The 24,223-nt window shown below is 43.1% G+C and overlaps 1 protein-coding gene across 2 annotated transcripts in view; it reads left to right on the top strand.

The window, feature by feature from the left end:
* znf831 (zinc finger protein 831) overlaps positions 1-24,223 on the top strand; it is a 116,371-nt gene that overhangs the window by 75,736 nt on the left and 16,412 nt on the right. The window lies entirely within an intron of this gene.

Below are 24,223 nucleotides of genomic sequence, written 5' to 3'. Positions count from 1 at the left end.
TCAGATCCTCTCTAGATGTTATCACATGTTCTCAGATGGGCATTTCCATGTAAAAGGGCCCATCACAATCAACAAAACACAACCATGTTAAAGTAAAGACCCTGCCAATTCATATAAAACCTTTTTAGTTTTGGATAAATGTTTTACCTTCTGTATGTTTAAGAGAATGTGCTGTTCCTTGTCATTCCATTACCAAAACCCCCATATCTGTAAGATATTGTCTCGTTGCTCTCCCTCATGAGGTGGGAGGATAATGAACATTTACAGAAGGTGCAGGCAATGGTAGACCTACCAATTAGTTAAAGTGATTTTACTGATATACATTTTGTTTATGATTAAAACTCGTAATTCCATTATCTAATTGGTAACAGAGTTACCAAAAAATCTGCAATAGAATCACTGCAACTGAATTGGCTACAAAAGGAAATCACAGTAGTCACAAACCACAGTTGGGTCTCCTGCTACTGTCCTCTCTTCCACCAAAATACTGTTACTGTCCTCCCTTCCACTGACTGTAATGTTCAGGTCATAGTGTCTCCTGCTACTGTCCTCCCTTCCACTAACTGTTATGTTCAGCTCATAGTGTCTCCTGCTACTGTCCTCTCTTCCACTGACTGCTATGTTCAGCTCATAGTGTCTCCTGCTACTGTCCTCCCTTCTACTGACTGTTATGTTCAGCTCATAGTGTCTCCTGCTACTGTCCTCTCTTCCACTGACTGCTATGTTCAGCTCATAGTGTCTCCTGTTATGTTCAGCTCATAGTGTCTCCTGCTACTGTCCTCCCTTCCACTGACTGTTATGTTCAGCTCATAGTGTCTCCTGTTATGTTCAGCTCATAGTGTCTCCTGCTACTGTCCTCCCTTCCACTGACTGTTATGTTCAGCTCATAGTGTCTCCTGTTATGTTCAGCTCATAGTGTCTCCTGCTACTGTCCTCCCTTCCACTGACTGTTATGTTCAGCTCATAGTGTCTCCTGTTATGTTCAGCTCATAGTGTCTCCTGCTACTGTCCTCCCTTCCACTGACTGTTATGTTCAGCTCATAGTGTCTCCTGCTACTGTCCTCCCTTCTACTGACTGTTATGTTCAGCTCATAGTGTCTCCTGCTACTGTCCTCTCTTCCACTGACTGCTATGTTCAGCTCATAGTGTCTCCTGCTACTGTCCTCCCTTCCACTGACTGTTATGTTCAGCTCATAGTGTCTCCTGTTATGTTCAGCTCATAGTGTCTCCTGCTACTGTCCTCCCTTCCACTGACTGTTATGTTCAGCTCATAGTGTCTCCTGTTATGTTCAGCTCATAGTGTCTCCTGCTACTGTCCTCTCTTCCACTGAATGTTATGTTCAGCTCATAGTGTCTCCTGCTACTGTCCTCCCTTCTACTGACTGTTATGTTCAGCTCATAGTGTCTCCTGCTACTGTCCTCTCTTCTACTGACTGTTCTGTTCAGCTCATAGTGTCTCCTGCTACTGTCCTCCCTTCTACTGACTGTTATGTTCAGCTCATAGTGTCTCCTGTTATGTTCAGCTCATAGTGTCTCCTGCTACTGTCCTCCCTTCTACTGACTGTTATGTTCAGCTCATAGTGTCTCCTGTTACTGTCCTCCCTTCTACTGACTGTTATGTTCAGCTCATAGTGTCTCCTGTTATGTTCAGCTCATAGTGTCTCCTGTTATGTTCAGCTCATAGTGTCTCCTGCTACTGTCCTCCCTTCCACTAACAGTTATGTTCAGCTCATAGTGTCTCCTGTTATGTTCAGCTCATAGTGTCTCCTGCTACTGTCCTCCCTTCCACTGACTGTTATGTTCAGCTCATAGTGTCTCCTGCTACTGTCCTCCCTTCCACTGACTGTTATGTTCAGCTCATAGTGTCTCCTGTTATGTTCAGCTCATAGTGTCTCCTGCTACTGTCCTCCCTTCCACTGACTGTTATGTTCAGCTCATAGTGTCTCCTGTAATGTTCAGCTCATAGTGTCTCCTGCTACTGTCCTCCCTTCCACTGACTGTTATGTTCAGCTCATAGTGTCTCCTGCTACTGTCCTCCCTTCCACTGACTGTTATGTTCAGCTCATAGTGTCTCCTGTTACTGTCCTCCCTTCCACTGAATGTTATGTTCAGCTCATAGTGTCTCCTGTTATGTTCAGCTCATAGTGTCTCCTGCTACTGTCCTCCCTTCCACTGAATGTTATGTTCAGCTCATAGTGTCTCCTGCTACTGTCCTCTCTTCCACTGACTGTTATGTTCAGCTCATAGTGTCTCCTGTTATGTTTAGCTCATAGTGTCTCCTGTTACTGTCCTCCCTTCCACTGACTGTTATGTTCAGCTCATAGCTGTTTTGCGGCAAGCTCATATTTTCACATGCAAATTAGTTTTGTGGCAAACTATTCTGGTGGTGAACATTCTATTTGCTGCAAACTCAGCATGAACATGCAAATTAGATCAGGATTTTGGTTATTGTGTGTTAAACAACATTGAAATGTATCTATATAAACCAAATCACATAACTTTAAATGAACTGACTTCACAGAGAAAGAAACTAAACATACTAAACATAGTGAATATACTAAACCACATGTTTTAAATGTCTTTAACAGATATAAATAAATTCAACTTGAAATCATAAGCATGGTAATGAAGAAAATAGCAAATAATATAATAATAAATAATATATCCCATTTAGCAGACGCTTTTGTCCAAAGCGACTTACAAGTCGGCTGGGGCCACTACTTTTACATATGGGTGGCCCTAGCGCGAATCGAACCCACGACGCTTGGCGTTGCATGCTCTACCGACTGAGCCACAAAGACCAGATATTCTCAACTAACTGGTTTAGTCGTTTTATGTCGCTACAACATTTACATGATATGAATTTGAACACTATGGGGATGTTGACCTTAGGATGTTAAAAGGGAAACTACAGAATTATTTACCTGAGCCATGTGATAACTGGGTTAGATCGTTGGGCCAGTAACTGAAATGTGAAAAGGTAAAAATCAGTTAACCCACTGTTACCCAGGAGGATGTCATTGTAAATAAGAATTTGTTCTTAACTGACTAGTTAAATAAAGGTTACATAACATAATTAAAAATAAAATATATATCAATGGAAGTTTAAAAGATAATTAACAAAATTACTACATAAAAACGAAATAAATCCCAGTTTAGGACTACTGCCATTTTGAGTGAACTTTGTAGATTTTTTTATTTACTTAACCTTTATTTAACCAGGTAGGCTAGTTGAGAACAAGTTCTCACTTAAAACTTCCACCTGGCCAAGATAAAGCAAAGCAGTGCGGCACAAACAACAACACAGAGTTACACATGGAATAAACAAACATACAGTCAATAACAATATATAACAATCTATACAGTGTGTGCAAATGGAGTAAGGAGGTAAGGCGAGAGCATACAGGTCGTAGTGGTGGGTGGTATGTGAGGCTTTGGGGACTAACCGATGGCACTGTGATAGATTGCATTCAGTTTGCTGAGTAGAGTATTGAGGGCTATTTTGTAAATGACATCGCCAAAGCCAAGGATCGGCAGGATAGTCAGTTTTACGAGGGTATGTTTGGAGGCTTTGTTGCGAAATAGGAAGCCGATTCTAGATTTAATTTTGGATTGGAGATGCTGAATAGGAGTCTAGAAGGAGAGTTTACAGTCTAACCAGACAACTAGGTATTTGTAGTTGTCCACATATTCTAAGTCAGAACCGTCCAGAGCAGTGATGCTAGTCGGGCGGGCGGGTGCGGGCAGCGAACGGTTGAAGAGCATGCATTTGGCTTTACTAGCATTTAAGAGCAGTTGGAAGCCACGGAAGGAGTGGTGTATGGCATTGAAGCTAGTTTGCAGGTTTGTTAACACAGTGTCCAAAGAAGGGCCAGAAGCATACAGAATGGTTTTGTCTGTGTAGAGGTGGATCAAGGAATCACCCGCAGCATTAGCGACATCATTGATGTATACAGAGAAAAGAGTCGGCCCGAGAATTTAACCCTGTGGCACCCCCATAGAGACTGCCAGAGGTTCAGACAACAGGCCTTCCGATTTGACACACTGAACTCTATCTGAGAAGCAGTTGGTGAACCAGGCGAGGCAGTCATTTGAGAAACCAAGGCTGTTGAGTCTGCCGATAAGAATGCGGTGATTGACAGAGTCGAAGGCCTTGACCAGGATTGCACAGCGGAGAAAGTACGGTGGGATTCAAATAATCAGTGACCGGTTTGTTAACTTGGCTTTCAAAGACTTTAGAAAGGATATAGGTGGATAGGTGGATAGGTGGATATATATATAGGATATAGGTGGATATATATATAGGTCTATAACAGTTTGGGTCTAGAGTGTCACCCGCTTTGAAGAGGGGGATGGCCGCGGCAGCTTTCCAATCTTTAGGAATCACGGACGATACGAAAGAGAGGTTGAACAGGCTGGTAATAGGGGTTGCAACAATGGCGGTGGATAGTTTTAGAAAGAGAGGGTCCAGATCGTCTAGCCCAGCTGATTTGTATGGGTCCAGGTTTTGCAGCTCTTTCAGAACATCAGCTATCTGGATTTTGGTGAAGGAGAAGCTGGCGAGGCTTGGGCATGTGGCTTTAGGGGGTTCAGAGCTGTTGGTCGGGGTTGGGATAGCCAGCAGGAAAGCATGACCAGCCGTAGAGAAATGCTTGTTGAAATTCTTGATTATCATGGATTTATCGGTGGTGACCGTGTTTCCTAGCCTCAGTGCAGTGGGCAGCTGGTAGGAGGTGCTCTTATTCTCCATGGACTTTACAGGTTAGGTCCTACTAGTGGACTTTAGTGTCCCAGAACTTTTAGGAGTTTGTGGAGATATGGAAGTCCTTCGTCCAAAGCTTGTTTATTTTGTATTTGTTATGGAACGCCATTAGTTCCTGCCAAAGAAGCAGCTACTTTTCCTGGGGTCCAGCAAAACTAAGGCCGTTTATACAATTTTAACAACATTACAATACCTGCAGACTGTTCCCTCGACCCCTTCTCCACTACCACATATGTACAATTCAAAATCCATGTGTACAGTGCCTTGCGAAAGTATTTGGCCCCCTTGATCTTTGCAACCTTTTGCCACATTTCAGGCTTCAAACATAAATATATAAAACTGTATTTTTTTGTGAAGAATCAACAACAAGTGGGACACAATCATGAAGTGGAACGACATTTATTGGATATTTCAAACTTTTTTAACAAATCAAAAGTTAATACTTTGTAGCGCCACCTTTTGCTGCGATTACAGCTGTAAGTCGCTTGGGGTATGTCTCTATCAGTTTTGCACATCGAGAGACTGACATTTCTTCCCATTCCTCCTTGCAAAACAGCTCGAGCTCAGTGAGGTTGGATGGAGAGCATTTGTGAACAGCAGTTTTCAGTTCTTTCCACAGATTCTCGATTGGATTCAGGTCTGGAATTTGACTTGGCCATTCTAACACCTGGATATGTTTATTTTTGAACCATTCCATTGTAGATTTTGCTTTATGTTTTGGATCATTGTCTTGTTGGAAGACAAATCTCCGTACCAGTCTCAGGTCTTTTGCAGACTCCATCAGGTTTTCTTCCAGAATGGTCCTGTATTCGGCTCCATCCATCTTCCCATCAATTTTAACCATCTTCCCTGTCCCTGCTGAAGAAAAGCAGGCCCAAACCATGATGCTGCCACCACCATGTTTGACAGTGGGGATGGTGTGTTCAGGGTGATGAGCTGTGTTGCTTTTACGCCAAACATAACGTTTTGCATTGTTGCCAAAAAGTTCAATTTTGGTTTCATCTGACCAGAGCACCTTCTTCCACATGTTTGGTGTGTCTCCCAGGTGGCTTGTGGCAAACTTTAAACAACACTTTTTATGGATATCTTTAAGAAATGGCTTTCTTCTTGCCACTCTTCCATAAAGGCCAGATTTGTGCAATATACGACTGATTGTTGTCCTATGGACAGAGTCTCCCACCTCAGCTGTAGATCTCTGCAGTTTATCCAGAGTGATCATGGGCCTCTTGGCTGCATCTCTGATCAGTCTTCTCCTTGTATGAGCTGAAAGTTTAGAGGGACGGCCAGGTCTTGGTAGATTTGCAGTGGTCTGATACTCTTTCCACTCCAATATTATCGCTTGCACAGTGCTCCTTGGAATGTTTAAAGCTTGGGAAATCTTTTTGTATCCAAATCCGGCTTTAAACTTCTTCACAACAGTATCTCGGACCTGCCTGGTGTGTTCCTTGTTCTTCATGATGCTCTCTGCGCTTTTAATGGACCTCTGAGACTATCACAGTGCAGGTGCATTTATACGGAGACTTGATTACACACAGGTGGATTATATTTATCATCATTAGTCATTTAGGTCAACATTGGATCATTCAGAGATCCTCACTGAACTGCTGGAGAGAGTTTGCTGCACTGAAAGTAAAGGGGCTGAATAATTTTGCACGCCCAATTTTTCAGTTTTTGATTTGTTAAAAAAGTTTGAAATATCCAATAAATGTCGTTCCACTTCATGATTGTGTCCCACTTGTTGATTCTTCACAAAAAAATACAGTTTTATATCTTTATGTTTGAAGCCTGAAATGTGGCAAAAGGTCGCAAGTTCAAGGGGGCCGAGTACTTTCGCAAGGCACTGTATGTGTGTTTGTTTTGTGTGCCTCTTCAAAGTCCCCGCTGTTCCATAAGGTGTATTTTTATCTGTTTTTTAAATCTGAATCTGCTCCTGCATCAGTTACCTGATGTGGAATAGAGTTCCATGTAGTCATGGCTCTATGTAGTACTGTGGAATAGAGGTCCATGTTGTCATGGCTCAATATAGTACTGTGGAATAGAGTTCCATGTAGTCATGGCTCTATGTAGTACTGTGGAATAGAGTTCCATGTAGTCATGGCTCTATGTAGTACTGTGGAATAGAGTTCCATGTAGTCATGGCTCTATGCAGTACTGTGGAATAGAGTTCCATGTTGTCATGGCTCTATGTAGTACTGTGGAATAGAGTTCCATGTAGTCATGGCTCTATGTAGTTCCGTGGAATAGAGTTCCATGTAGTCATGGCTCTATGTAGTACTGTGGAATAGAGTTCCATGTTGTCATGGCTCTATGTAGTACTGTGGAATAGAGTTCCATGTAGTCATGGCTCTATGCAGTACTGTGTAATAGAGTTCCATGTTGTCATGGCTCTATGTAGTACTGTGGAATAGAGTTCCATGTAGTCATGGCTCTATGTAGTACTGTGGAATAGAGTTCCATGTAGTCATGGCTCTATGTAGTACTGTGGAATAGAGTTCCATGTAGTCATGGCTCTATGTAGTACTGTGGAATAGAGTTCCATGTTGTCATGGCTCTATGTAGTACTGTGGAATAGAGTTCCATGTAGTCATGGCTCTATGTAGTACTGTGGAATAGAGGTCCATGTAGTCATGGCTCTATGTAGTACTGTGGAATAGAGTTCCATGTAGTCATGGCTCTATGCAGTACTGTGGAATAGAGTTCCATGTAGTCACGGCTCTATGTAGTACTGTGGAATAGAGTTCCATGTTGTCATGGCTCTATGTAGTACTGTGGAATAGAGTTCCATGTAGTCATGGCTCTATGTAGTACTGTGGAATAGAGTTCCATGTAGTCATGGCTCTATGTAGTACTGTGGAATAGAGTTCCATGTAGTCATGGCTCTATGTAGTACTGTGGAATAGAGTTCCATGTAGTCATGGCTCTATGTAGTACTGTGGAATAGAGTTCCATGTTGTCATGGCTCTATGTAGTACTGTGGAATAGAGGTCCATGTAGTCATGGCTCTATGTAGTACTGTGGAATAGAGTTCCATGTAGTCATGGCTGTATGCAGTACTGTGTAATAGAGTTCCATGTTGTCATGGCTCTATGTAGTACTGTGGAATAGAGTTCCATGTTGTCATGGCTCTATGTAGTACTGTGGAATAGAGTTCCATTTAGTCATGGCTCTATGTAGTACTGTGGAATAGAGGTCCATGTAGTCATGGCTCTATGTAGTACTGTGGAATAGAGTTCCATGTAGTCATGGCTGTATGCAGTACTGTGTAATAGAGTTCCATGTAGTCATGGCTCTATGTAGTACTGTGGAATAGAGTTCCATGTAGTCATGGCTCTTTGTAGTACTGTGGATTAGAGTTCCATGTAGTCATGGCTCTATGTAGTACTGTGGAATAGAGTTCCATGTAGTCATGGCTCTATGTAGTACTGTGGAATAGAGTTCCATGTAGTCATGGCTCTATGCAGTACTGTGGAATAGAGTTCCATGTAGTCATGGCTCCATGCAGTACTGTGGAATAGAGTTCCATGTAGTCACGGCTCTATGCAGTACTGTGGAATAGAGTTCCATGTTGTCATGGCTCTATGTAGTACTGTGGAATAGAGTTCCATGTAGTCATGGCTCTATGCAGTACTGTGGAATAGAGTTCCATGTAGTCATGGCTCTATGTAGTACTGTGGAAGAGAGTTCCATGTAGTCATGGCTCTATGTAGTACTGTGGAATAGAGTTCCATGTAGTCATGGCTCTATGTAGTACTGTGGAATAGAGGTCCATGTTGTCATGGCTCAATGTAGTACTGTGGAATAGAGTTCCATGTAGTCATGGCTCTATGTAGTACTGTCGAATAGAGTTCCATGTTGTCACAGCTCTATGTAGTACTGTGGAATATAGTTCCATGTAGTCACGGCTCTATGTAGTACTGTGGAATAGAGTTCCATGTAGTCACGGCTCTATGTAGTACTGTGGAATAGAGTTCCATGTAGTCATGGCTCTATGTAGTACTGTGGAATAGAGTTCCATGTAGTCATGGCTCTATGTAGTACTGTGGAATAGAGTTCCATGTAGTCATGGCTCTATGTAGTACTGTGGAATAGAGTTCCATGTAGTCATGGCTCTATGTAGTACTGTGGAATAGAGTTCCATGTAGTCATGGCTCTATGTAGTACTGTGGAATAGAGTTCCATGTAGTCACGGCTCTATGTAGTACTGTGGAATAGAGTTCCATGTTGTCATGGCTCTATGTAGTACTGTGGAATAGAGTTCCATGTTGTCATGGCTCTATGTAGTACTGTAGAATAGAGTTCCATGTAGTCATGGCTCTATGTAGTACTGTGGAATAGAGTTCCATGTAGTCATGGCTCTATGTAGTACTGTGGAATAGAGTTCCATGTAGTCATGGCTCTATGTAGTACTGTGGAATAGAGTTCCATGTAGTCATGGCTCTATGTAGTACTGTGGAATAGAGTTCCATGTTGTCACGGCTCTATGTAGTACTGTGGAATATAGTTCCATGTAGTCACGGCTCTATGTAGTACTGTGGAATAGAGTTCCATGTAGTCACGGCTCTATGTAGTACTGTGGAATAGAGTTCCATGTAGTCACGGCTCTATGTAGTACTGTGGAATAGAGTTCCATGTAGTCACGGCTCTATGTAGTACTGTGGAATAGAGTTCCATGTAGTCATGGCTCTATGCAGTACTGTGGAATAGAGTTCCATGTAGTCATGGCTCTATGTAGTACTGTGGAATAGAGTTCCATGTTGTCATGGCTCTATGTAGTACTGTGGAATAGAGTTCCATGTAGTCATGGCTCTATGTAGTACTGTGGAATAGAGTTCCATGTAGTCATGGCTCTATGTAGTACTGTGGAATAGAGTTCCATGTAGTCATGGCTCTATGTAGTACTGTGGAATAGAGTTCCATGTAGTCATGGCTCTATGCAGTACTGTGGAATAGAGTTCCATGTTGTCATGGCTCTATGTAGTACTGTGGAATAGAGTTACATGTAGTCACGGCTCTATGTAGTACTGTGGAATAGAGTTCCATGTAGTCATGGCTCTATGTAGTACTGTGGAATAGAGTTCCATGTAGTCATGGCTCTATGTAGTACTGTGGAATAGAGTTCCATGTAGTCACGGCTCTATGTAGTACTGTGGAATAGAGTTCCATGTTGTCACGGCTCTATGTAGTACTGTGGAATATAGTTCCATGTAGTCACGGCTCTATGTAGTACTGTGGAATAGAGTTCCATGTAGTCACGGCTCTATGTAGTACTGTGGAATAGAGTTCCATGTAGTCACGGCTCTATGTAGTACTGTGGAATAGAGTTCCATGTAGTCACGGCTCTATGTAGTACTGTGGAATAGAGTTCCATGTAGTCATGGCTCTATGCAGTACTGTGGAATAGAGTTCCATGTAGTCATGGCTCTATGTAGTACTGTGGAATAGAGTTCCATGTTGTCATGGCTCTATGTAGTACTGTGGAATAGAGTTCCATGTAGTCATGGCTCTATGTAGTACTGTGGAATAGAGTTCCATGTAGTCATGGCTCTATGTAGTACTGTGGAATAGAGTTCCATGTTGTCACGGCTCTATGTAGTACTGTGGAATAGAGTTCCATGTAGTCACGGCTCTATGTAGTACTGTGGAATAGAGATCCATGTAGTCACGGCTCTATGTAGTACTGTGGAATAGAGTTCCATGTAGTCATGGCTCTATGTAGTACTGTGGAATAGAGTTCCATGTAGTCATGGCTCTATGTAGTACTGTGGAATAGAGTTCCATGTAGTCATGGCTCTATGTAGTACTGTGGAATAGAGTTCCATGTTGTCATGGCTCTATGTAGTACTGTGGAATAGAGTTCCATGTTGTCATGGCTCTATGTAGTACTGTGGAATAGAGTTCCATGTAGTCACGGCTCTATGTAGTACTGTGGAATAGAGTTCCATGTAGTCATGGCTCTATGTAGTACTGTGGAATAGAGTTCCATGTAGTCATGGCTCTATGTAGTACTGTGGAATAGAGTTCCATGTTGTCATGGCTCTATGTAGTACTGTGGAATAGAGTTCCATGTTGTCATGGCTCTATGTAGTACTGTGGAATAGAGTTCCATGTTGTCATGGCTCTATGTAGTACTGTGGAATAGAGTTCCATGTTGTCATGGCTCTATGTAGTACTGTGGAATAGAGTTCCATGTAGTCATGGCTCTATGTAGTACTGTGGAATAGAGTTCCATGTAGTCATGACTCTATGTAGTACTGTGGAATAGAGTTCCATGTAGTCATGGCTCTATGTAGTACTGTGGAATAGAGTTCCATGTAGTCATGGCTCTATGTAGTACTGTGGAATAGAGTTCCATGTAGTCATGGCTCTATGTAGTACTGTGGAATAGAGTTCCATGTAGTCATGGCTCTATGTAGTACTGTGGAATAGAGTTCCATGTAGTCACGGCTCTATGTAGTACTGTGGAATAGAGTTCCATGTAGTCATGGCTCTATGCAGTACTGTGGAATAGAGTTCCATGTAGTCACGGCTCTATGTAGTACTGTGGAATAGAGTTCCATGTTGTCATGGCTCTATGCAGTACTGTGGAATAGAGTTCCATGTAGTCATGGCTCTATGTAGTACTGTGGAATAGAGTTCCATGTAGTCATGGCTCTATGTAGTACTGTGGAATAGAGTTCCATGTAGTCATGGCTCTATGTAGTACTGTGGAATAGAGTTCCATGTAGTCATGGCTCTATGTAGTACTGTGGAATAGAGTTCCATGTTGTCATGGCTCTATGTAGTACTGTGGAATAGAGGTCCATGTAGTCATGGCTCTATGTAGTACTGTGGAATAGAGTTCCATGTAGTCATGGCTGTATGCAGTACTGTGTAATAGAGTTCCATGTTGTCATGGCTCTATGTAGTACTGTGGAATAGAGTTCCATGTTGTCATGGCTCTATGTAGTACTGTGGAATAGAGTTCCATTTAGTCATGGCTCTATGTAGTACTGTGGAATAGAGTTCCATGTAGTCATGGCTCTTTGTAGTACTGTGGATTAGAGTTCCATGTAGTCATGGCTCTATGTAGTACTGTGGAATAGAGTTCCATGTAGTCATGGCTCTATGTAGTACTGTGGAATAGAGTTCCATGTAGTCATGGCTCTATGCAGTACTGTGGAATAGAGTTCCATGTAGTCATGGCTCCATGCAGTACTGTGGAATAGAGTTCCATGTAGTCACGGCTCTATGTAGTACTGTGGAATAGAGTTCCATGTAGTCACGGCTCTATGTAGTTCTGTGGAATAGAGTTCCATGTAGTCATGGCTCTATGTAGTACTGTGGAATAGAGTTCCATGTAGTCATGGCTCTGTGCAGTACTGTGGAATAGAGTTCCATGTAGTCATGGCTCTATGTAGTACTGTGGAATAGAGTTCCATGTTGTCATGGCTCTATGTAGTACTGTGGAATAGAGTTCCATGTAGTCATGGCTCTATGTAGTACTGTGGAATAGAGTTCCATGTAGTCATGGCTCTGTGCAGTACTGTGGAATAGAGTTCCATGTAGTCATGGCTCTATGTAGTACTGTGGAATAGAGTTCCATGTTGTCATGGCTCTATGTAGTACTGTGGAATAGAGTTCCATGTAGTCATGGCTCTATGTAGTACTGTGGAATAGAGTTCCATGTAGTCATGGCTCTATGTAGTACTGTGGAATAGAGTTCCATGTTGTCACGGCTCTATGTAGTACTGTGGAATAGAGTTCCATGTAGTCACGGCTCTATGTAGTACTGTGGAATAGAGATCCATGTAGTCACGGCTCTATGTAGTACTGTGGAATAGAGTTCCATGTAGTCATGGCTCTATGTAGTACTGTGGAATAGAGTTCCATGTAGTCATGGCTCTATGTAGTACTGTGGAATAGAGTTCCATGTAGTCATGGCTCTATGTAGTACTGTGGAATAGAGTTCCATGTAGTCATGGCTCTATGTAGTACTGTGGAATAGAGTTCCATGTTGTCATGGCTCTATGTAGTACTGTGGAATAGAGTTCCATGTAGTCACGGCTCTATGTAGTACTGTGGAATAGAGTTCCATGTAGTCATGGCTCTATGTAGTACTGTGGAATAGAGTTCCATGTAGTCATGGCTCTATGTAGTACTGTGGAATAGAGTTCCATGTTGTCATGGCTCTATGTAGTACTGTGGAATAGAGTTCCATGTTGTCATGGCTCTATGTAGTACTGTGGAATAGAGTTCCATGTAGTCATGGCTCTATGTAGTACTGTGGAATAGAGTTCCATGTAGTCATGACTCTATGTAGTACTGTGGAATAGAGTTCCATGTAGTCATGGCTCTATGTAGTACTGTGGAATAGAGTTCCATGTAGTCATGGCTCTATGTAGTACTGTGGAATAGAGTTCCATGTAGTCATGGCTCTATGTAGTACTGTGGAATAGAGTTCCATGTAGTCATGGCTCTATGTAGTACTGTGGAATAGAGTTCCATGTAGTCATGGCTCTATGCAGTACTGTGGAATAGAGTTCCATGTAGTCATGGCTCTATGCAGTACTGTGGAATAGAGTTCCATGTAGTCACGGCTCTATGTAGTACTGTGGAATAGAGTTCCATGTTGTCATGGCTCTATGCAGTACTGTGGAATAGAGTTCCATGTAGTCATGGCTCTATGTAGTACTGTGGAATAGAGTTCCATGTAGTCATGGCTCTATGTAGTACTGTGGAATAGAGTTCCATGTAGTCATGGCTCTATGTAGTACTGTGGAATAGAGTTCCATGTAGTCATGGCTCTATGTAGTACTGTGGAATAGAGTTCCATGTTGTCATGGCTCTATGTAGTACTGTGGAATAGAGGTCCATGTAGTCATGGCTCTATGTAGTACTGTGGAATAGAGTTCCATGTAGTCATGGCTGTATGCAGTACTGTGTAATAGAGTTCCATGTTGTCATGGCTCTATGTAGTACTGTGGAATAGAGTTCCATGTTGTCATGGCTCTATGTAGTACTATGGAATAGAGTTCCATTTAGTCATGGCTCTATGTAGTACTGTGGAATAGAGGTCCATGTAGTCATGGCTCTATGTAGTACTGTGGAATAGAGTTCCATGTAGTCATGGCTGTATGCAGTACTGTGTAATAGAGTTCCATGTAGTCATGGCTCTATGTAGTACTGTGGAATAGAGTTCCATGTAGTCATGGCTCTTTGTAGTACTGTGGATTAGAGTTCCATGTAGTCATGGCTCTATGTAGTACTGTGGAATAGAGTTCCATGTAGTCATGGCTCTATGTAGTACTGTGGAATAGAGTTCCATGTAGTCATGGCTCTATGTAGTACTGTGGAATAGAGTTCCATGTAGTCATGGCTCTATGCAGTACTGTGGAATAGAGTTCCATGTAGTCATGGCTCCATGCAGTACTGTGGAATAGAGTTCCATGTAGTCACGGCTCTATGCAGTACTGTGGAATAGAGTTCCATGTTGTCATGGCTCTATGTAGTACTGTGGAATAGAGTTCCATGTAGTCATGGCTCTATGCAGTACTGTGGAATAGAGTTCCATGTAGTCATGGCTCTATGTAGTACTGTGGAAGAGAGTTCCATGTAGTCATGGCTCTATGTAGTACTGTGGAATAGAGTTCCATGTAGTCATGGCTCTATGTAGTACTGTGGAATAGAGGTCCATGTTGTCATGGCTCAATATAGTACTGTGGAATAGAGTTCCATGTAGTCATGGCTCTATGTAGTACTGTCGAATAGAGTTCCATGTTGTCACAGCGCTATGTAGTACTGTGGAATATAGTTCCATGTAGTCACGGCTCTATGTAGTACTGTGGAATAGAGTTCCATGTAGTCACGGCTCTATGTAGTACTGTGGAATAGAGTTCCATGTAGTCATGGCTCTATGTAGTACTGTGGAATAGAGTTCCATGTAGTCATGGCTCTATGTAGTACTGTGGAATAGAGTTCCATGTAGTCATGGCTCTATGTAGTACTGTGGAATAGAGTTCCATGTAGTCATGGCTCTATGTAGTACTGTGGAATAGAGTTCCTTGTAGTCATGGCTCTATGTAGTACTGTGGAATAGAGTTCCATGTAGTCATGGCTCTATGTAGTACTGTGGAATAGAGTTCCATGTAGTCATGGCTCTATGTAGTACTGTGGAATAGAGTTCCATGTTGTCATGGCTCTATGTAGTACTGTGGAATAGAGTTCCATGTTGTCATGGCTCTATGTAGTACTGTAGAATAGAGTTCCATGTAGTCATGGCTCTGTGTAGTACTGTGGAATAGAGTTCCATGTAGTCATGGCTCTATGTAGTACTGTGGAATAGAGTTCCATGTAGTCATGGCTCTATGTAGTACTGTGGAATAGAGTTCCATGTAGTCATGGCTCTATGTAGTACTGTGGAATAGAGTTCCATGTAGTCATGGCTCTATGTAGTACTGTGGAATAGAGTTCCATGTTGTCACGGCTCTATGTAGTACTGTGGAATATAGTTCCATGTAGTCACGGCTCTATGTAGTACTGTGGAATAGAGTTCCATGTAGTCACGGCTCTATGTAGTACTGTGGAATAGAGTTCCATGTAGTCATGGCTCTATGTAGTACTGTGGAATAGAGTTCCATGTAGTCATGGCTCTATGTAGTACTGTGGAATAGAGTTCCATGTAGTCATGGCTCTATGTAGTACTGTGGAATAGAGTTCCATGTAGTCATGGCTCTATGTAGTACTGTGGAATAGAGTTCCTTGTAGTCATGGCTCTATGTAGTACTGTGGAATAGAGTTCCATGTAGTCATGGCTCTATGTAGTACTGTGGAATAGAGTTCCATGTAGTCATGGCTCTATGTAGTACTGTGGAATAGAGTTCCATGTTGTCATGGCTCTATGTAGTACTGTGGAATAGAGTTCCATGTTGTCATGGCTCTATGTAGTACTGTAGAATAGAGTTCCATGTAGTCATGGCTCTGTGTAGTACTGTGGAATAGAGTTCCATGTAGTCATGGCTCTATGTAGTACTGTGGAATAGAGTTCCATGTAGTCATGGCTCTATGTAGTACTGTGGAATAGAGTTCCATGTAGTCATGGCTCTATGTAGTACTGTGGAATAGAGTTCCATGTTGTCACGGCTCTATGTAGTACTGTGGAATATAGTTCCATGTAGTCACGGCTCTATGTAGTACTGTGGAATAGAGTTCCATGTAGTCACGGCTCTATGTAGTACTGTGGAATAGAGTTCCATGTAGTCATGGCTCTATGTAGTACTGTGGAATAGAGTTCCATGTAGTCATGGCTCTATGTAGTACTGTGGAATAGAGTTCCATGTTGTCATGGCTCTATGTAGTACTGTGGAATAGAGTTCCATGTTGTCATGGCTCTATGTAGTACTGTGGAATAGAGTTCCATGTAGTCATGGCTCTATGTAGTACTGTGGAATAGAGTTCCATGTTGTCATGGCTCTATGTAGTACTGTGGAATAGAGTTCCATGTTGTCATGGCTCTATGTAGTACTGTGGAATAGAGTTCCATGTAGTCATGGCTCTATGTAGTACTGTGGAATAGAGTTCCATGTAGTCATGGCTCTATGTAGTACTGTGGAATAGAGTTCCATGTAGTCATGGCTCTATGTAGTACTGTGGAATAGAGTTCCATGTAGTCATGGCTCTATGTAGTACTGTGGAATAGAGTTCCATGTAGTCATGGCTCTATGTAGTACTGTGGAATAGAGTTCCATGTAGTCATGGCTCTATGTAGTACTGTGGAATAGAGTTCCATGTAGTCATGGCTCTATGTAGTACTGTGGAATAGAGTTCCATGTAGTCATGGCTCTATGCAGTACTGTGGAATAGAGTTCCATGTAGTCACGGCTCTATGTAGTACTGTGGAATAGAGTTCCATGTTGTCATGGCTCTATGCAGTACTGTGGAATAGAGTTCCATGTAGTCATGGCTCTATGTAGTACTGTGGAATAGAGTTCCATGTAGTCATGGCTCTATGTAGTACTGTGGAATAGAGTTCCATGTAGTCATGGCTCTATGTAGTACTGTGGAATAGAGTTCCATGTAGTCATGGCTCTATGTAGTACTGTGGAATAGAGTTCCATGTTGTCATGGCTCTATGTAGTACTGTGGAATAGAGGTCCATGTAGTCATGGCTCTATGTAGTACTGTGGAATAGAGTTCCATGTAGTCATGGCTGTATGCAGTACTGTGTAATAGAGTTCCATGTTGTCATGGCTCTATGTAGTACTGTGGAATAGAGTTCCATGTTGTCATGGCTCTATGTAGTACTATGGAATAGAGTTCCATTTAGTCATGGCTCTATGTAGTACTGTGGAATAGAGGTCCATGTAGTCATGGCTCTATGTAGTACTGTGGAATAGAGTTCCATGTTGTCATGGCTCTATGTAGTACTGTGGAATAGAGTTCCATGTTGTCATGGCTCTATGTAGTACTGTAGAATAGAGTTCCATGTAGTCATGGCTCTGTGTAGTACTGTGGAATAGAGTTCCATGTAGTCATGGCTCTATGTAGTACTGTGGAATAGAGTTCCATGTAGTCATGGCTCTATGTAGTACTGTGGAATAGAGTTCCATGTAGTCATGGCTCTATGTAGTACTGTGGAATAGAGTTCCATGTAGTCATGGCTCTATGTAGTACTGTGGAATAGAGTTCCATGTTGTCACGGCTCTATGTAGTACTGTGGAATATAGTTCCATGTAGTCACGGCTCTATGTAGTACTGTGGAATAGAGTTCCATGTAGTCACGGCTCTATGTAGTACTGTGGAATAGAGTTCCATGTAGTCACGGCTCTATGTAGTACTGTGGAATAGAGTTCCATGTAGTCACGGCTCTATGTAGTACTGTGGAATAGAGTTCCATGTAGTCATGGCTCTATGCAGTACTGTGGAATAGAGTTCCATGTAGTCATGGCTCTATGTAGTACTGTGGAATAGAGTTCCATGTTGTCATGGCTCTATGTAGTACTGTGGAATAGAGTTCCATGTAGTCATGGCTCTATGTAGTACTGTGGAATAGAGTTCCATGTAGTCATGGCTCTATGTAGTACTGTGGAATAGAGTTCCATGTAGTCATGGCTCTATGTAGTACTGTGGAATAGAGTTCCATGTAGTCATGGCTCTATGCAGTACTGTGGAATAGAGTTCCATGTTGTCATGGCTCTATGTAGTACTGTGGAATAGAGTTACATGTAGTCACGGCTCTATGTAGTACTGTGGAATAGAGTTCCATGTAGTCATGGCTCTATGTAGTACTGTGGAATAGAGTTCCATGTAGTCATGGCTCTATGTAGTACTGTGGAATAGAGTTCCATGTAGTCACGGCTCTATGTAGTACTGTGGAATAGAGTTCCATGTTGTCACGGCTCTATGTAGTACTGTGGAATATAGTTCCATGTAGTCACGGCTCTATGTAGTACTGTGGAATAGAGTTCCATGTAGTCACGGCTCTATGTAGTACTGTGGAATAGAGTTCCATGTAGTCACGGCTCTATGTAGTACTGTGGAATAGAGTTCCATGTAGTCACGGCTCTATGTAGTACTGTGGAATAGAGTTCCATGTAGTCATGGCTCTATGCAGTACTGTGGAATAGAGTTCCATGTAGTCATGGCTCTATGTAGTACTGTGGAATAGAGTTCCATGTTGTCATGGCTCTATGTAGTACTGTGGAATAGAGTTCCATGTAGTCATGGCTCTATGTAGTACTGTGGAATAGAGTTCCATGTAGTCACGGCTCTATGTAGTACTGTGGAATAGAGTTCCATGTTGTCACGGCTCTATGTAGTACTGTGGAATAGAGTTCCATGTAGTCACGGCTCTATGTAGTACTGTGGAATAGAGATCCATGTAGTCACGGCTCTATGTAGTACTGTGGAATAGAGTTCCATGTAGTCATGGCTCTATGTAGTACTGTGGAATAGAGTTCCATGTAGTCATGGCTCTATGTAGTACTGTGGAATAGAGTTCCATGTAGTCATGGCTCTATGTAGTACTGTGGAAGAGAGTTCCATGTAGTCATGGCTCTATGTAGTACTGTGGAATAGAGTTCCATGTTGTCATGGCTCTATGTAGTACTGTGGAATAGAGTTCCATGTAGTCACGGCTCTATGTAGTACTGTGGAATAGAGTTCCATGTAGTCATGGCTCTATGTAGTACTGTGGAATAGAGTTCCATGTAGTCATGGCTCTATGTAGTACTGTGGAATAGAGTTCCATGTTGTCATGGCTCTATGTAGTACTGTGGAATAGAGTTCCATGTTGTCATGGCTCTATGTAGTACTGTGGAATAGAGTTCCATGTAGTCATGGCTCTATGTAGTACTGTGGAATAGAGTTCCATGTTGTCATGGCTCTATGTAGTACTGTGGAATAGAGTTCCATGTAGTCATGGCTCTATGTAGTACTGTGGAATAGAGTTCCATGTAGTCATGGCTCTATGTAGTACTGTGGAATAGAGTTCCATGTAGTCATGGCTCTATGTAGTACTGTGGAATAGAGTTCCATGTAGTCATGGCTCTATGTAGTACTGTGGAATAGAGTTCCATGTAGTCATGGCTCTATGTAGTACTGTGGAATAGAGTTCCATGTAGTCATGGCTCTATGTAGTACTGTGGAATAGAGTTCCATGTAGTCATGGCTCTATGTAGTACTGTGGAATAGAGTTCCATGTAGTCATGGCTCTATGTAGTACTGTGGAATAGAGTTCCATGTTGTCATGGCTCTATGTAGTTCTGTGGAATAGAGTTCCATGTAGTCATGGCTCTATGTAGTACTGTGGAATAGAGTTCCATGTAGTCATGGCTCTATGTAGTACTGTGGAATAGAGGTCCATGTTGTCATGGCTCAATATAGTACTGTGGAATAGAGTTCCATGTAGTCATGGCTCTATGTAGTACTGTGGAATAGAGTTCCATGTAGTCATGGCTCTATGTAGTACTGTGTGCCTCCCATAGTCTGTTCTGGACTTGGGACTGTGAAGAGACCTCTGGTGGCATGTCTTGTGGGGTATGAATGGGTGTCTAGAGTCAATGTGGAGACTATGTACAGGGGCTACCAGTATAGAGTCAATGTGGAGGCTATGTACAGGGGCTACCAGTATAGAGTCAATGTGGAGGCTATGTACAGGGGGTACCAGTATAGAGTCAATGTGCGGGGGCACCGGTTAGTCGAGGTAATTAAGATCATATGTAGGTAGAGTTAAAGTGACTATGTATAGATAATAAACAGAGAGTTGCAGCAACGTAAAAGAGAGGTCTGTGTACCCATTTGATTAGCTGTTCAGTAGTCTTATGTCTTGGTGGTAGAAGCTGTTAAGAAACCTTTTGGACCTATACTTGGCACTCCGGTACCGCTTGCTATGTGGTAGCAGAGAGAACAGTCTATGACTGGGGTGGCTGGGCCTTGAACTGACACTGCCTGGTATAGAGGTCCTGGATGGCAGGCAGCTTAGCCCCAGCTTAGCCCCCATGTTAGTGTGTGTGTCTGTGTGTCTGTATACATGTTAGTGTGTGTGTCTGTGTATATGTTAGTGTGTGTGTGTCTGTGTGTCTGTATATATGTTAGTGTGTGTGTGTCTGTGTGTCTGTATATGTGTTAGTGTGTGTCTGTATATGTTAGTGTGTGTGTGTGTGTCTGTGTCTGTATATCAAATCAAATCAAATCAAATTTTATTTGTCACATACACATGGTTAGCAGATGTTAATGCGAGTGTAGTGAAATGCTTGTGCTTCTAGTTCCGACAATGCAGTAATAACCAACAAGTAATCTAACTAACAATTCCTAATCTACTGTCTTATACACAGTGTAAAGGGATAAAGAATATGTACATAAGGATATATGAATGAGTGATGGTACAGCATAGACAAGATACAGTAAATGGTATCGAGTACAGTATATACATATGAGATGAGTATGTAAACAAAGTGGCATAGTTAAAGTGGGTAGTGATACATGTATTACATAAGGATGCAGTCGATGATATAGAGTACAGTATATACGTATGCATATGAGATGAATAATGTAGGGTAAGTAACATTACATAAGGTAGCGTTGTTTAAAGTGGCTAGTGATATATTTACATCATTTCCCATCAATTCCCATTATTAAAGTGGCTGGAGTTGAGTCAGTGTCAGTGTGTTGGCAGCAGCCACTCAATGTTAGTGGTGGCTGTTTAACAGTCTGATGGCCTTGAGATAGAAGCTGTTTTTCAGTCTCTCGGTCCCAGCTTTGATGCACCTGTACTGACCTCGCCTTCTGGATGATAGCGCGGTGAACAGGCAGTGGCTCGGGTGGTAGATGTCCTTGATGATCTTTATGGCCTTCCTGTAACATCGGGTGGTGTAGGTGTCCTGGAGGGCAGGTAGTTTGCCCCCGATGATGCGTTGTGCAGACCTCACTACCCTCTGGAGAGCCTTACGGTTGAGGGCGGAGCAGTTGCCGTACCAGGCGGTGATACAGCCCGCCAGGATGCTCTCGATTGTGCATCTGTAGAAGTTTGTGAGTGCTTTTGGTGACAAGCCGAATTTCTTCAGCCTCCTGAGGTTGAAGAGGCGCTGCTGCGCCTTCTTCACGATACTGTCTGTGTGAGTGGACCAATTCAGTTTGTCTGTGATGTGTATGCCGAGGAACTTAAAACTTGTGTTCCCTCTGCTGTTTCCTGAAGTCCACAATCATCTCCTTAGTTTTGTTGACGTTGAGTGTGAGGTTATTTTCCTGACACCACACTCCGAGGGCCCTCACCTCCTCCCTGTAGGCCGTCTCGTCGTTGTTGGTAATCAAGCCTACCACTGTTGTGTCGTCCGCAAACTTGATGATTGAGTTGGAGGCGTGCGTGGCCACGCAGTCGTGGGTGAACAGGGAGTACAGGAGAGGGCTCAGAACGCACCCTTGTGGGGCCCCAGTGTTGAGGATCAGCGGGGAGGAGATGTTGTTACCTACCCTCACCACCTGGGGGCGGCCCGTCAGGAAGTCCAGTACCCAGTTGCACAGGGCGGGGTCGAGACCCAGGGTCTCGAGCTTGATGACGAGCTTGGAGGGTACTATGGTGTTGAATGCCGAGCTGTAGTCGATGAACAGCATTCTCACATAGGTATTCCTCTTGTCCAGATGGGTTAGGGCAGTGTGCAGTGTGGTTGAGATTGCATCGTCTGTGGACCTATTTGAGTGGTAAGCAAATTGGAGTGGGTCTAGGGTGTCAGGTAGGGTGGAGGTGATATGGTCCTTGACTAGTCTCTCAAAGCACTTCATGATGACGGAAGTGAGTGCTACGGGGCGGTAGTCGTTTAGCTCAGTTACCTTAGCTTTCTTGGGAACAGGAACGATGGTGGCCCTCTTGAAGCATGTGGGAACAGCAGACTGGTATAGGGATTGATTGAATATGTCCGTAAACACACCAGCCAGCTGGTCTGCGCATGCTCTGAGGGCGCGGCTGGGGATGCCGTCTGGGCCTGCAGTCTTGCGAGGGTTAACACGTTTAAATGTTTTACTCACCTCGGCTGCAGTGAAGGAGAGACCGCATTTTTCCGTTGCAGGCAGTGTCAGTGGCACTGTATTGTCCTCAAAGTGGGCAAAAAAGTTATTTAGTCTGCCTGGGAGCAAGACATCCTGGTCCGTGACTGGGCTGGATTTCTTCCTGTAGTCCGTGATTGACTGTAGACCCTGCCACATGCCTCTTGTGTCTGAGCCGTTGAATTGGGATTCTACTTTGTCTCTGTACTGACGCTTAGCTTGTTTGATAGCCTTACGGAGAGAATAGCTGCATTGTTTGTATTCAGTCATGTAACCAGACACCTTGCCCTGATTGAAAGCAGTGGTTCGCGCTTTCAGTTTCACGCGAATGCTGTCATCAATCCAAGGTTTCTGGTTAGGGAATGTTTTAATCGTTGCTATGGGAACGACATCTTCAACGCACGTTCTAATGAACTCGCACACCGAATCAGCGTATTCGTCAATGTTGTTATTTGACGCAATACGAAACATGTCCCAGTCCACGTGATGGAAGCAGTCTTGGAGTGTGGAGTCAGCTTGGTCGGACCAGCGTTGGACAGACCTCAGCGTGGGAGCTTCTTTTTTTAGCTTTTGTCTGTAGGCAGGTATCAGCAAAATGGAGTCATGGTCAGCTTTTCCGAAAGGGGGGCGGGGCAGGGCCTTATATGCGTCGCGGAAGTTAGAGTAACAGTGATCCAAGGTTTTTCCGCCCCTGGTTGCGCAATCGATATGCTGATAAAATTTAGGGAGTCTTGTTTTCAGATTAGCCTTGTTGAAATCCCCAACAACGATGAATGCAGCCTCCGGATAAATGGTTTCCAGTTTGCAAAGAGTTAAATAAAGTTCGTTCAGAGCCATCGATGTGTCTGCTTGGGGGGGAATATATACGGATGTGATTATAATCGAAGAGAATTCTCTTGGTAGGTAATGCGGTCTACATTTGATTGTGAGGAATTCTAAATCAGGTGAACAGAAGGATTTGAGTTCCTGTATGTTTCTTTCATCGCACCATGCCTCGTTAGCCATAAGGCATACACCCCCACCCCTCTTCTTACCAGAAAGGTGTTTGTTTCTGTCGGCGCGATGCGTGGAGAAACCCGTTGGCTGCACCGCTTCGGATAGCATCTCTCCAGTGAGCCATGTTTCCGTGAAGCACAGAACGTTACAGTCTCTGATGTCCCTCTGGAATGCTACCCTTGCTCGGATTTCATCAACCTTGTTGTCAAGAGACTGGACATTGGCAAGAAGAATGCTAGGAAGTGGGGCACGATGTGCCCGTCTCCGTAGTCTGACCAGAAGACCGCTACGTTTCCCTCTTTTTCTGAGTCGTTTTTTTGGGTCGCTGCATGCGATCCATTCCGTTGTCCTGTTTGTAAGGCAGAACACAGGATCCGCGTCGCGAAAAACATATTCTTGGTCATACTGATGGTGAGTTGACGCTGATCTTATATACAGTAGTTCTTCTCGGCTGTATGTAATGAAACCTAAGATGACCTGGGGTACTAATGTAAGAAATAACACGTAAAAAAAAAAAAAAAACTGCATAGTTTCCTAGGAACGCGAAGCGAGGCGGCCATCTCTGTCGGCGCCGGAAGTACGTATATGTCAGTGTGTGTGTCTGTATATATGTTAGTGTGTGTGTCTGTGTGTCTGTATATAAGTTAGTGTGTGTGTCCGTGTATGTTAGTGTGTGTGTCTATGTATATGTTAGTCTGTGTGTCTGTATACATGTTAGTGTGTGTGTCTGTATATATGTTCGTGTGTGTGTCTGTGTGTCTGTATATATGTTAGTGTGTGTGTGTCTGTGTGTCTGTGTATATGTTAGTCTGTGTGTCTGTATATGTGTTAGTGTGTGTGTCTGTATATATGTTAGTGTGTGTGTCTGTATATGTGTTAGTGTGTGTGTCTGTGTGTCTGTATATATGTTAGTGTGTGTGTCTGTGTGTCTGTTTATGTGTTAGTGTGTGT

Source organism: Oncorhynchus masou, chromosome 5, assembly GCF_036934945.1.
Source record: "Oncorhynchus masou masou isolate Uvic2021 chromosome 5, UVic_Omas_1.1, whole genome shotgun sequence".
Taxonomy (NCBI): domain Eukaryota; kingdom Metazoa; phylum Chordata; class Actinopteri; order Salmoniformes; family Salmonidae; genus Oncorhynchus; species Oncorhynchus masou.
This window is presented reverse-complemented; position numbering and strand designations above follow the sequence as displayed.